The following is a 13,140-nucleotide window of genomic DNA, read 5'->3' as shown; positions in this document are numbered from 1 at the left end:
TGGAGGTCCTAGCCACGGCAATCAGACAAAACAAAAAAATACAAGGAATCCAGATTGGTAAAGAAGAAGTTAAACTGTCACTATTTGCAGATGACATGATACTGTACATAAAAAACCCTAAAGACTCCACCCCAAAACTACTAGAACTGATATCAGAATACAGCAAAGTTGCAGGATACAAAATCAACACACAGAAATCTGTGGCTTTCCTATACACTAACAATGAACCAACAGAAAGAGAAATCAGGAAAACAACTCCATTCACAATTGCAACAACAACAAAAAAATACCTAGGAATAAACCTAACCAAGGAAGTAAAAGACTTATACTCTGAAAACTACAACTCACTCTTAAGAGAAATTAAAGGGGACACTAACAAATGGAAACTCATCCCATGCTCATGGCTAGGAAGAATTAATATCATCAAAATGGCCATCCTGCCCAAAGCAATATACAGATTTGATGCAATCCCTATGAAACTACCAGCAACATTCTTCAATGAACTGGAACAAATAATTCAAAAATTCATATGGAAGCACCAAAGACTCCGAATAGCCAAAGCAATCCTGAGAAAGAAGAATAAAGTAGGGGGGATCTCACTCCCCAACTTCAAGCTCTACTATAAAGCCATAGTAATCAAGACAATTTGGTACTGGCACAAGAACAGAGCCACAGACCAATGGAACAGACTAGAGAATCCAGACATTAACCCAGACATATATGGTCAATTAATATTTGATAAAGGAGCCATGGACATACAATGGCGAAATGACAGTCTCTTCAACAGATGGTGCTGGCAAAACTGGACAGCTACATGTAGGAGAGTGAAACTGGACCATTGTCTAACCCCATATACCAAAGTAAACTCAAAATGGATCAAAGACCTGAATGTAAGTCATGAAACCATTAAACTCTTGGAAGAAAACATAGGCAGAAACCTCTTAGACATAAACATGAGTGACCTCTTCATGAACATATCTCCCCGGGCAAGGAAAACAACAGCAAAAATGAATAAGTGGGACTATATTAAGCTGAAAAGCTTCTGAACAGCAAAAGACACCATCAATAGGACAAAGAGGAACCCTACAGTATGGGAGAATATATTTGAAAATGACACATCCGATAAAGGCTTGACGTCCAGAATATATGAAGAGCTCACACGCCTCAACAAACAAAAAACAAATAACCCAATTAAAAAATGGGCAGAAGAACTGAACAGTTTTCCAAAAAAGAAATACAGATGGCCAACAGACACATGAAAAGATGCTCCACATCGCTAATTATCAGAGAAATGCAAATTAAAACTACAATGAGGTATCACCTCACACCAGTAAGGATGGCTGCCATCCAAAAGACAAACAACAACAAATGTTGGCGAGGCTGTGGAGAAAGGGGAACCCTCCTACACTGCTGGTGGGAATGTAAGTTAGTTCAACCATTGTGGAAAGCAGTATGGAGGTACATCAAAATGCTCAAAACAGACCTACCATTTGACCCAGGAATTGCACTCCTAGGAATTTACCCTAAGAATGCAGCAATCAAGTATGAGAAAGATCAGTGCACCCCTATGTTTATCGCAGCACTATTTACAATAGCCAAGAATTGGAAGCAACCTAAATGTCCATCGATAGATGAATGGATAAAGAAGATGTGGTACATATACACAATGGAATACTACTCAGCCATAAGAAAAGGGCAAATCCAACCATTTGCAGCAACATGGATGGAGCTGGATGGTATTATGCTCAGTGAAACAAGCCAAGCGGAGAAAGAGAAATACCAAATGATTTCACTTATCTGTGGAATATAAGAACAAAGGAAAAACTGAAGGAACAAAACAGCAGCAGAATCACAGAACTCAAGAATGGACTAACAGGTACCAAAGGGAAAGGGACTGGGGAGGATGGGTAGGTAGGGAGGGATAAGGTGGGGGGAGAAGTAGAGGGGTATTAAGATTAGCATGCATGGGGGGGTAGGAGAAAAGGGAGGGCTGTACAACACAGAGAAGGCAAGTAGTGATTCTACAACATTTTGCTATGCTGATGGACAGTGACTGTAAAGGGGTTTATAGGGGGGACCTGGTATAGGGGAGAGCCTAGTAAACATAATATTCGTCATGTAAGTGTAGATTAGTGATACCAAAAAAAAAAAAAAGGGCAGTTCCTGTGTGGTAACCTCCAGTGAGTTCTACACAAGAGTATAAAGGGCATATAAAAGTGTAGGCAAAGGGTCTGTTTGTGTTTATACAGAGGATCAAAGCCTAATTGGGCTACCCCGAAAATGAACTAAGATACGATATGAAAAAGAACTTCCAACATCAGCACTCTCAGGAAGACTCATGACAGAAGATGATCAGCAAAAAAAAAAAAAAAACCCCAACAAAGATCCACGCTCTGCCACAGGTGTAGATGCACTCATCCCACCAGTTCTTGGACTTGCCATGGGAAGGATGAAGGAGATATCTAAGCTGGCCTGTGCATACAGTAAAACAACAAATTTGACTGGATCTATACTGTTGGAACTCAACCAAGAATTAGGAGAAGTGCAAATTGTAGCACTCCAAAATCTTACAACCACAGACTATTTACTGTTAAAAGAACATATGGGATGTGAACAGTCCCCAGGAATGGGTTGTTCTAATTTATCTGAATTCTCTCAGACTGTTCAAGTTCAGTTGGACAATATCCACCATATCATAGATAAGTTTTCACAAATGCCTAAGGTGCCTAACTGGTTTTCTTGGTTTCACTGGAGATGGCTGGTAATTACAGGTATGCTTTGGTTATGTAACTATATTCCTATTATGTTAATGTGTGTGCACAATTTAATTAGTAGTTTAAAACCTATCCATGCTGAAGTTACTCTATAAGAAGATATGTCAAAGAAATAATCAATCTTCCCAGGTTTTCTTCTGCCTGCTACTTCTATAGCTTTTCTTCTTCCTACCTAATCACATCCTTTAAATAGAACTCGTGCCACATGTCGAATTTACCGAGTATCATAATTCTTCCAAGTAGTAAAGACACCTCAAGACAAATGCTGGGCATAGAAGCCACAGGGCATAAATATGCAAAGAAGTAAAAAGCTAACCTTTTCAAACAATAAGGCTTCTCTCTCACTTACCAACTTAACATTTCCCTGTATGGCCCCGGAAGATGACTGGTTAGCCAGAGACGGGTAAGATTCCTCAAAGGAAGGAACAACCTAAGATAGGCACAGTCGCAGGGGGGCCATCTGGTGAGAAAATGGGGAGCAGCAGAGGTGAGGCTTAGAACCTCCCCCCTCATGTTCTGAGAGAAATCTTCTGCATACATGGATGTTTATTGCCCTCGTCTAGCTCGGATTAACACATAGTCTACAGGCACACACCTGATCATCTACATTTGCTCTCTTACAACACTAAACTCTGTTTTCTACCTTTATCTCGTATCTACCTACCACTTCAGCATTTTATTAAAAATAATAATAATAGAGAAATGTGGTATCCACATATAAATCAAGTTTAAAAATCAAATGAATATTCATATTTGAACTGACTGTTTATAGTTCATAATGCATGAACAAAACCGAAAGCTTCTGTGATGACTGCCCTTGCACTGTTCACCATGAAACTTTTTCACTATGTAAGAATTTGTACTCCATGTAAGAACTTGTTCGTTATGCATTAGAAGATTGGAGACTGACGAAAATTAGGCTTGGGGTGGATTAATAATTGTGCATTGAGTATTGACCCCCCTATACAGAAATTTATTGTTGTTAACATCTATTTGATCAGTAAATATGAGAGATGCCCTCACCAAAAAAAAAAATATGTATGTATATATATATATATATATATATATAAACAGACTTCCAATTGTAAAATAAACAAGTAACCGGGATGTAATGTATAGCATAAGGAATATAGTCAAAATATTGTAACAACTTGGTATGGTGATAGCTGGTACCTAGAATTATCATGTATATAAATGTTGAATCACTGTGTTGTACACCTGAAACTAATGTAATGTAATACTGTGTGTCAACTACCCTTCAATAAAAAAAAAAAAAAAGAAAAAAAACTTCCAACATCAGCACTCTCTGGAAGACTCATGACAGAAGATGATCATCAAAAAACCCCAACAAAGATCCACGCACTGCTACAGCTGTAGATGCACTCATCCCACCAGTTCCTGGACTTGCCATGGGAATGAGGAAGGAGATATCTAAGCTGGCCTGTGCATACAGTAAAACAACAAATTTGACTGGATCTATACTGTTGGAACTCAACCAAGAATTAGGAGAAGTGCAAATTGTAGCGCTCCAAAATCTTACAACTACAGACAATTTACTGTTAAAAGAACATAAGGGATGTGAACATTCCCCAGGAATGGGTTGCTTTAATTTGTCTGATTTCTCTCAGACTGTTCAAGTTCAGTTGGACAATATCCACCATATCATAGATAAGTTTTCACAAATGCCTAAGGTGCCTAACTGGTTTTCTTGGTTTCATTGGAGATGGCTGGTAATTACAGGTATGCTTTGGTTATGTAACTATACTCCTATTATGTTAATGTGTGTGCTCAATTTAAGTAGTAGCTTAAAACCTATACATGCTGAAGTTACTCTACAAGAAGATATGTCAAAGAAATAATCAATCTTCCCATGTTTTCTGCCGCCTGCTACTTCTATAGCTTTTCTTCTTCCTTCCTAATTACAACCCTTAAATAGAATTCGTGCCTCATATCAAATTTACCGAGTATCATAATTCTTCCAAGTGGTAAAGATACCTCAAAACAAATGCTGGGCATAGAAGCTACAGGGCATAAATATGCAAAAAAATAAAAAGCTAACCATTTCAAACAATAAGGCTTCTCTCTCACTTACCAACTTTACATTTCCCTGTATGGCCCCGGAAGATGACTGGTTAGCCAGAGACGGGTAAGATTCCTCAAGGGAGGAACAACCTAAGACAGGCACAGTCGCAGGGGGGTCATCAGGTGAGAAATTGGGGATCAACAGAGGTGAGGCTTAGAACCTCACCCCCCCGTTCTGAGAGAAATCTTCTGCATACGTGGATGTTTTATTGCCCTTGTCTAGCTTGGATTAACACATAGTCTACAGGCACACACTTGATCATCTACATTTGCTCTCTTACAACACTAAACTCTGTTTTCTACCTTTATCTCGTATCTACCTACCACTTCAGCATTTTATTTAAAAAAATAATAATAAAGAGAGAAATGTGATATCCACATATAAATCAAGTATAAAAATCAAATGAGTATTCATATTTGAACCGACTGTTTATAGTTCATAATGCCTGAGCAAAACTGAAGGTTTCTTTGATGGCTGCCCTTGTACTGTTCACCATGTAAGAACTTATTCACTATGTAAGAATTTGTTCTCCATGTAAGAACTTGTTTGTTATGCCTCAGAAGATTGGAGACTGACGAACATTAGGCTTGGGGTGGATTAATGATTGTGCATTGAGTATTGACTCCCCTATACAGAATTTTATTGTTGTTAACAACCATTTGATCAATAAATATGAGAGATGCCCTCACAAAAAAAAAGAATTATACACTTCCAATGGTAAAATAATAAGTAATGAATATAGTCAAGATATTGTAACAGCTTTGTACGGTGATAGCTGGCACCTAGAATTGTCATGTATATAAATGTTGAATCACTATGTTGTACACCTGAAACTAATGTAATGTAATAATACTGTGTGTCAACTACCCTTCAATAAAAAAATAATTATCTAAAAAAAAAATTAACTTAAAAAAAAGCATCAAAAATAATTAATTACTTAGGAATAAATATAACTAAGGAGGTGAAAGATTTGAACACTGAAAACTACTAAACATTGAGGAAAGAAATTAAAAGATACACAAGTAAATGGAAAGTCATCCCATGTTTATGGATCAGAAGACTAGTATTAAATGTTCACACTGCCCAAAGCAGTCTAGATATAATTTTTAAAAGCTACCTCTATGGCTGCTCATCCATTAAAGAGAAGGAAGTTATCACTTCAGAATTCCCAAGTTGTGACTCTGGAATTTACTTCTCCTGTGGCTAGTCTTCAGACCCATGCCTCTGTAACACACCAACCTGTGCAAGTTTCCATTACAATCTATCACCTTGCATTATCTCATCTAATCATTACCACAACCAAGGTCTCTCTGACTCCCAATCCAAACTCTTTCTACCACTCCAGATAATCTCCCACCAATTAAAACTGTATCTGTGCCTTAAAAAATATCAATTTTATGGTTTAACTCTTCCCAGGACTCACAATATTCCTGACCTTGTTTGAAATGCACAAATAAACCCCAAAGTTTGAGCCACTGACTTTTCAATATGGGTGATTTAGAACCTGTGTTGCAATTTCCCCACATGCTCACCAACACCTATTTTCTTTTATTATTTTTTTAGAGTAACTACCCTAACAGATGCAAGATGATAACTCATTGTGGTTTTGATTGCATTTCCTTGATCATTAGGATGTTGAACATCTTTTCATATATACCTGTTGTATGTCTTCTTTGGAGAGATGTCTGTTCAAGCCTCTTGCCCATTTCTTAACTGGTTTGTTTTATTCTGTTTTATTCTATTGACCAATTTCATGTGCAAAGCTCCTCTGAGCCTTCTGGCCTTTGTGGTGTCGTACTCAGCTCAAATCAATGAACAATTCCCCAACAACATATTTTTTTTTGTTTCTCCACAACAATCCCTGTGCTAGATATTCTGGAGGAAATAGAGATAAGAAAGAAAGTGTCTGTGCTCTAAGAAGATTGTGCTTTAATTGCCTATTCATTTTGGAGTGGCTCCATTAGAAACTCCTTCCTAAAATTGATTCGGAAATATAACTCACTGCAGCTTCTACTGATTGGCCTTTCCATAGTCTAATATATTCATTAAGTGGTACATGGAGAAGGTTTAGGTAGAAGAAGAAATTTCCTCTCCCTTGACCCTGCCAGTCCTCCAGAAGGACAGAGGAGTTACCAATCAGATGGGTCAAAATCCAGAACACACATCATACCACAAATGCTAATGTCTAGTATCACTGAACATAAAAACATTACATAAATGCACATGGGTCTTCCCTACATGCCTCCACCATTCAGCTGGATTGCAAGCTGAGCTACAGCCCACATAAAGTCCAGCTATTGTGATCTCCTCTCCTTTTTTCCTTGCATGTATATCTGACTATATGACAAGCATGCCATCATTTTATTTCCAAGATGAGCACAGGAAGTCAGAGAACTTGTGATTTTAAGATTTGCTGGAGCTTAAAGAAAGATGGAAATCCAAATAGGTATATAGGTGAGGATTTTGCTACCATAGAGACACCATATTTTTCCCTTTGGGATAAAACACACTGAACCAATAAGTCATTTTGTTTTTCACTTGCCATTGTTCATTGTAAGTCCATTTTCCTCAAGAAATACACAAGGGGTCACTGGGAAGAGGCTATTATTTGGGTATTCCCAGCTCTCTTGGCTATAATGCTATCAGAACCTTGTCCCACTTTAAGGAAAGAATTTATATTATTACAACCATTTATTTATTGCTTGAATGTTGTCATCAACATCTCCTGAAAACATTCCTGCAGGCTGTGTTTATACACTTTCAATGACAGGGACCCCTTTACATTACAAAGCCACTCTTTCCATCTTTGCACACTTCTGATGAATAAACAGTTCCTTTGTGTGTCAAGTCAAGTCTGACCCCCAACAATTTCAGTCTTATGGCCTTATTCCTAACCCTCAGGGCCAACATGCAATTAATTTAACAAGCCTGTTTCTTTTTAGTGTATCAGCTCTTCAACTTGACTACAATTCCCTCTAGTTATGTCAAGGTCTGATAACCTGCGGGAAGGAGATACTCCCAAGTGTTGGCTGTTTCTCTGTAATTGACTTTTCTGCTCAGTGCTCAGTGCAGACAAGCCACTGTTGATCTGCCGATCTGAGATCCCCTCTGTGTACACAGCCAAATGGAGTGCAACACCTAGGATACAGGTAATGGCTGTGGATTAAAGCCATGGCTCCTGGAAATCTCCATCTTACTTGTAACGAAATACCCCATTCTCAGGGCCTTAAAGGAGACATGGCTTTGATACCCAATGATCCTAAGATTCACTGAATGTGAAGTTTGCATGCAAATGGCACCCTTGTTTAGGTGCCAGATAGTCAAGTGGTCCTTGGTATATCTGGGGCAATCAATGTATACACACAAAGACAGTGCTTTTATATCACAGCAAGTAAGAAGATTTTATACTCATCTGAGAAGAAGAGATAGAGTGGTCAACATACAAGATTAAGAACAATGGAACCAGACAGATCTGGTTCACATCCTGCTGCTACCACTTATCTTTTATGCCCTTAGGCCCAGAACTCTATCCCCTGGGCCTCATTTTCCTCCCATAGTTGCAAACCAGAGAAGTAATATCCTTCCCACAGGGTTGTTGTTAGGATAAAACAAATGAAGGGAGTATAGCGCTTGACGTGTAAAGGGTGCTTAGAAATGTAAGTTATCTTCTTTAATTTTTCAGTTTACAAGGTTTTTAAAAAATATTGTCTAATGACACCTAGGATTCATTTGATCTAATTTTCAGCTTTTAGGCAGGGCCATGGCATGTGTAAATACACGGTACACTAGAAAGAAAAAAGAAAACTGTAGAGGAGATTGTGCAACCTGATCCTTGAAGTTCTCTGTTCTACCCAACTTGCACTATTCACAGTTTGGTCTCTCTGTTTACCAAATTCTACTTTAAACTACATGGTCTCTAAGGTCTTACATCTATTATTACTCTAATCTATGGTTCTTACAGGAGTTTGCAGCTATTTTTATTCTGTTATTGAAGGAAAGGTAAGGGGGGACTAACAGCCTGGAGGACCTCTCAAGGGCTCTAGTGGCTACTCTGTGTAGCATCATTTGTGCTCACTACCAGTCGGAGGGAGTTATGAGTCCTCCTTTCTCACAGAAAGATGGAGAAGGTCATGGAGATGAATAAATTGGCCTCATCACTCATGGCTGGTAACTGGCAGAACTTCCTAATTTAGATGAAGAATGGTCTTATGGAAGGAGATGCCTGTCCTACTATTCAGAGATACAAGAGTCCCTGACACAGCTCAGGATTCTCATCATGACACCAAGAAAGTGAACATAGTCCCAAGAGTTAGGAAACCAAACTTCTAGCCTTTACCTCTAAACTGCATCCTGAATCCTTCTTTCCTAGAGGAACTGAAAAAATCACCTGCTATACTTAGCTTTACCTTTATGGTCACCCTGAAAGGTACATGAGCAGGATGAAGAATTAAAGATGGTACAGGAGCTGTAAGATTCCATTACTTGCTGTGTGGCCTTGGGAAGGTGGCTTACCCCTCTTGAGCCCCAGCGTCTTCACCTGTCAAATGAAAGAGTTGGACCAGTTTCTAAAACTGTTGTCCCCAGCAGCATCAACATCACACAGAACTTATTAGAAATGCTAATATCAGGCCCCACCCCAGGCCTAGTGAATCAGATGCCTTGAAAGTAGAGTCCAACAATCTGGGCTTTGATAAGCTCTTCAGGAGGTTCTGACCACAGTAAGACTGGAGAACCACTGGGCTGGCCGAGTGCTAAGGACTCTCTGCATCTAGCAGAAATTCTGGTAGGTCTGATGTCAGCCCCAGAGAAGTGGGTGAGGCTGAAACTAAGGGAATGATCGGGGCAGTTCCTCAAGGGAGGAGGCCTGTCAATGGATCAGCACCCTGTGTGTAGAGCGTTCTGCCTCCAAGTCTAGCCTCTAGCACACACTTGTATTTTAACTTGCTTCAGACTTCTTAAACTCTCACTCTCATTTTCTCATTTGCAAGGGGTGGTAGGAAGCAAAGACACCAACCTCCTCTAAATTTTCTGGGAATTGAATGATGCACCTTGCCGGAAGTAGCTAGCATGTAGTAGGCCCTGGATAAGTGGCTCCTTAAGCAATCTGCATGTCCATCCTTATGGCAAAATGTGAAATTTTTTTTGAAGGAAACTCTCCCTTTATCTGGGTGACATGGGATTTTTCTGAGCCATCTCATAAAGGTCAGGCCTAAGGAACCCGGCACATCAGTGGTGCTCCAACCCACTTGACAGATTCTGACTCTGATTTCAGCCCTAAAGTGAGTTTGTCTCCCAAGGAAGCTTTCCTGTCATAGTTGATTAGAAATTCTTTGCGGTGTGTGAAAAAGGGGCATATTTTTTTTTTATATAGCAGGAACCAATTTATGCTTCAAGCAAAATGAAAGTAGAAAATATTCTGCTACAGGATGTGGACCATGATCCCCAGGCAGAAAGGAGATCAAGTCCTTTCTAACAGTGACCAGGTTACTACTCTAGTCTTGTGGGTCTGATTTATCCATTCTCCAGAATACCTGACATAAAAGAGCCACCCACGGCTCTGGAGTTTTCTGGCCCCATGGTTTTGTACCCTTTGCAGTCTTTCTCTCCTATGTCCAAATCCCCGGGAAAGAGAATCTGGTTGATTGACTTGAGGCAGGTACCTCCTATCTCTTGATCTAATCATTGGTGGCCAAAGACACACAATCACCTTATACCTTCCTGGAGACCATCCCTGGGGTGAGAGGACAGTTTAGGGAGCTCTGAGGAACCAGGCAGACCTAGTTCATCACAGATGTTCATTTTGATAAAGATGGGAAAGAAATCTCTAGACTTCACTGCAAGAACCAGGCTGCTGATGGCTGGCAGGTGCCGGGTCTGGTCAAGATCTCGCCATTTTGTGTTCCCAGCAGATGGTAACAATTTATAATACTAGATGCTCTTTTAAATTTTGTTGACAAGAAGGGTTGACTCCACAGATGTGGGATATAGAAAGGGAATGTTTTATTCTGTGTCAGCATAAACAAGGTGATATGTGTAATGTAAATTACTGTTATCTGCAGTGCATGTTATGCTTAATACAGCTTATTGAATCTCTGTGTCATGTAAGCCAGTGCTGCTATCATGAAACAGGTTTTTTTGTTTGTTTTGCAAGAGGTAACTGGATATGGAAAAAAGGTATTTTGACTTAAGGTAAAAAATTTGTGTAACGTTGTAGAAAATACTAGGGTTTGACAGTCTGTTCTCATCTAGCCACAGCTCAGCTGCTATGTGGGCTTTGGTTCCCTCACCTGCAAAATGATGAAGTTAGACCTAATGATATCCAAGGTCCTCACTGCTGACAACATGTAGGTTTTCTATCATCTCCAGCTGGTAGAGATTTTGTCACTGCAGGCATCCTCGGGATGCTGGATCCGTCATGGTCCTGGCAGGGAATGAATGGCCCACTCCAAGGGTTTGCTGAGAAAGTTGACTGAAAGCATTGGCTACAGAGGCTTGGGTGGAGCTGGGAGGACTGGTAAGGCATGGTGAAGCAGCCAGAGACAAGCACCTGTGGGCAGCTACTGCCTTACCCTCAGGTAGGGAGCCACTTGAGGCTGGCAGAGAAGGAGTGGGGAATAAATGCCTGCAGGTCTCTCTCCTCCACTCCCAGACTCCAGTTGGTGCCTCCCATTGGATGAACACAGTGAGGAGCCAGAATAGAAGGTTGCCCAAGGATACAGTCACCCTGGTGGGCAGCAAAAGTCAGGTGCCAGACCTGGAGGGACAAGTAGCAACCAAAGGTAACAGGAAAGAATGCAGCGGGTGTTTCTCCCCCTCCTGTGCTGTCAGCAGCAAACAAATACATATTTCATCTCTAGCACAGAATCAACATTGCCTCTCTGGCTTTGAAGGCAAACAGGGAAGTTGTTGTCTATAGCCTGACTCCCACTGGATGGACCTGAAGCCCTCAGGCTGTCCAGGAGAGCTTCTGTACGTAAGTTGCAGATATCCAATTCCTGGAGGGAAGAAGGGGCAGGATCTGCACAGCACGCCCTTCCCTCTGAATGTTCTGGGACCTGGGGAGGTCTTGTGAAGGTTTTGCAAGCCCTTTCCATTCCAAGCTACAGTGAACATAAGAGGATCCAGACCGTACTACCCCCAACTGCAGTCCTGAAACTGGTCTTCTTCACAGCGCTGGCAGCCCTCCCTTTTCCTCAACATCCTACAGAGGTAACCAGTACCTGTTAACAAACCTTTCTTCAAATACCCATGCCCTGGGTACAGTTTACCTGCAGGTGCAGGTGTTTTCCTATGACAGTTTTCTTTGGGCTGTTTCCTTCCCCAGAGGTGTGCTTTCTCTCCATCTCCCTGGAAAGACACTGCTAATCCTAGGCTCTCAGTCAAACCCGGCAGGCTGAGCATCAGCTCAGATGGAGTTCTTCCTTTGTCAAACACCTTTGCTTCATATCTCTCTTTGCACATGTATCATGTCAATTGGTCCCTCTTTTAAACACCCTTTCTGTTCCCTCACTGCTCCCTTGGTGGACCTTTTGCTTGTCTGTCCTCAGATGTCCACTCCAATGTCATCTATTGTGCTGATCACTGCAGGGAACTACATCTCCCAGGATCCTTTGCTCTTTGGCTTCCAAGTGATCTCTGCCAATGGGATTCACTGGCAGAAGACTGGAGAGAGAAGCTGGGTATTTCTGTCCCTCTTTCTCTGAACTTCTGGAAGCACCTCCAGCTCTAGCACCATCTCTCCATGGATTCCGTTCCTGCAGGGCAGTTCTCAGTATGGTTCCCACTGGGGTATCGTACCTGAGGTTCTCCACATTGGGGCTCCGGTAGCACCATCATTTCCCCATGACCCTAAAACCCTAAGAAGGGTGGCAGCTTTTCACTGCTAGAACCTCTGAGTTGCCTGCAGCTTTTTACTGTTGGACCCTGTGTGGTCTGTCAGCTATTCTGTCACCTGTGTAACCAATTCCCTGTATTAAACTTCCTATGCTTTAAATACCTGGGATCCTGACAATGCCAGACTGATGTGTTACCTCCCCTCAGAATGAGAAAGGCAGCATATTTTTGTATGGCCCCTGAATGAAGCATGGTTTTTACCTTCTCAGATAGATGAAAAAAGATACAAAGAATATTTTGTGACATGTGAAAATTATATGAAATTCAAATCTGTGCCGTAAAATTTTACTTGCACAGGGTCACGTCCATTTACTTACTATAGTGTAACAGAAACCTTACGGCCCTCCAAGCTCCAAATCCTTACTACCTGACCTTCAGAGAGAAAGTTTG

Source organism: Manis pentadactyla, chromosome 4 (assembly GCF_030020395.1).
Source record: "Manis pentadactyla isolate mManPen7 chromosome 4, mManPen7.hap1, whole genome shotgun sequence".
NCBI lineage: Eukaryota > Metazoa > Chordata > Mammalia > Pholidota > Manidae > Manis > Manis pentadactyla.
This window is presented reverse-complemented; position numbering follows the sequence as displayed.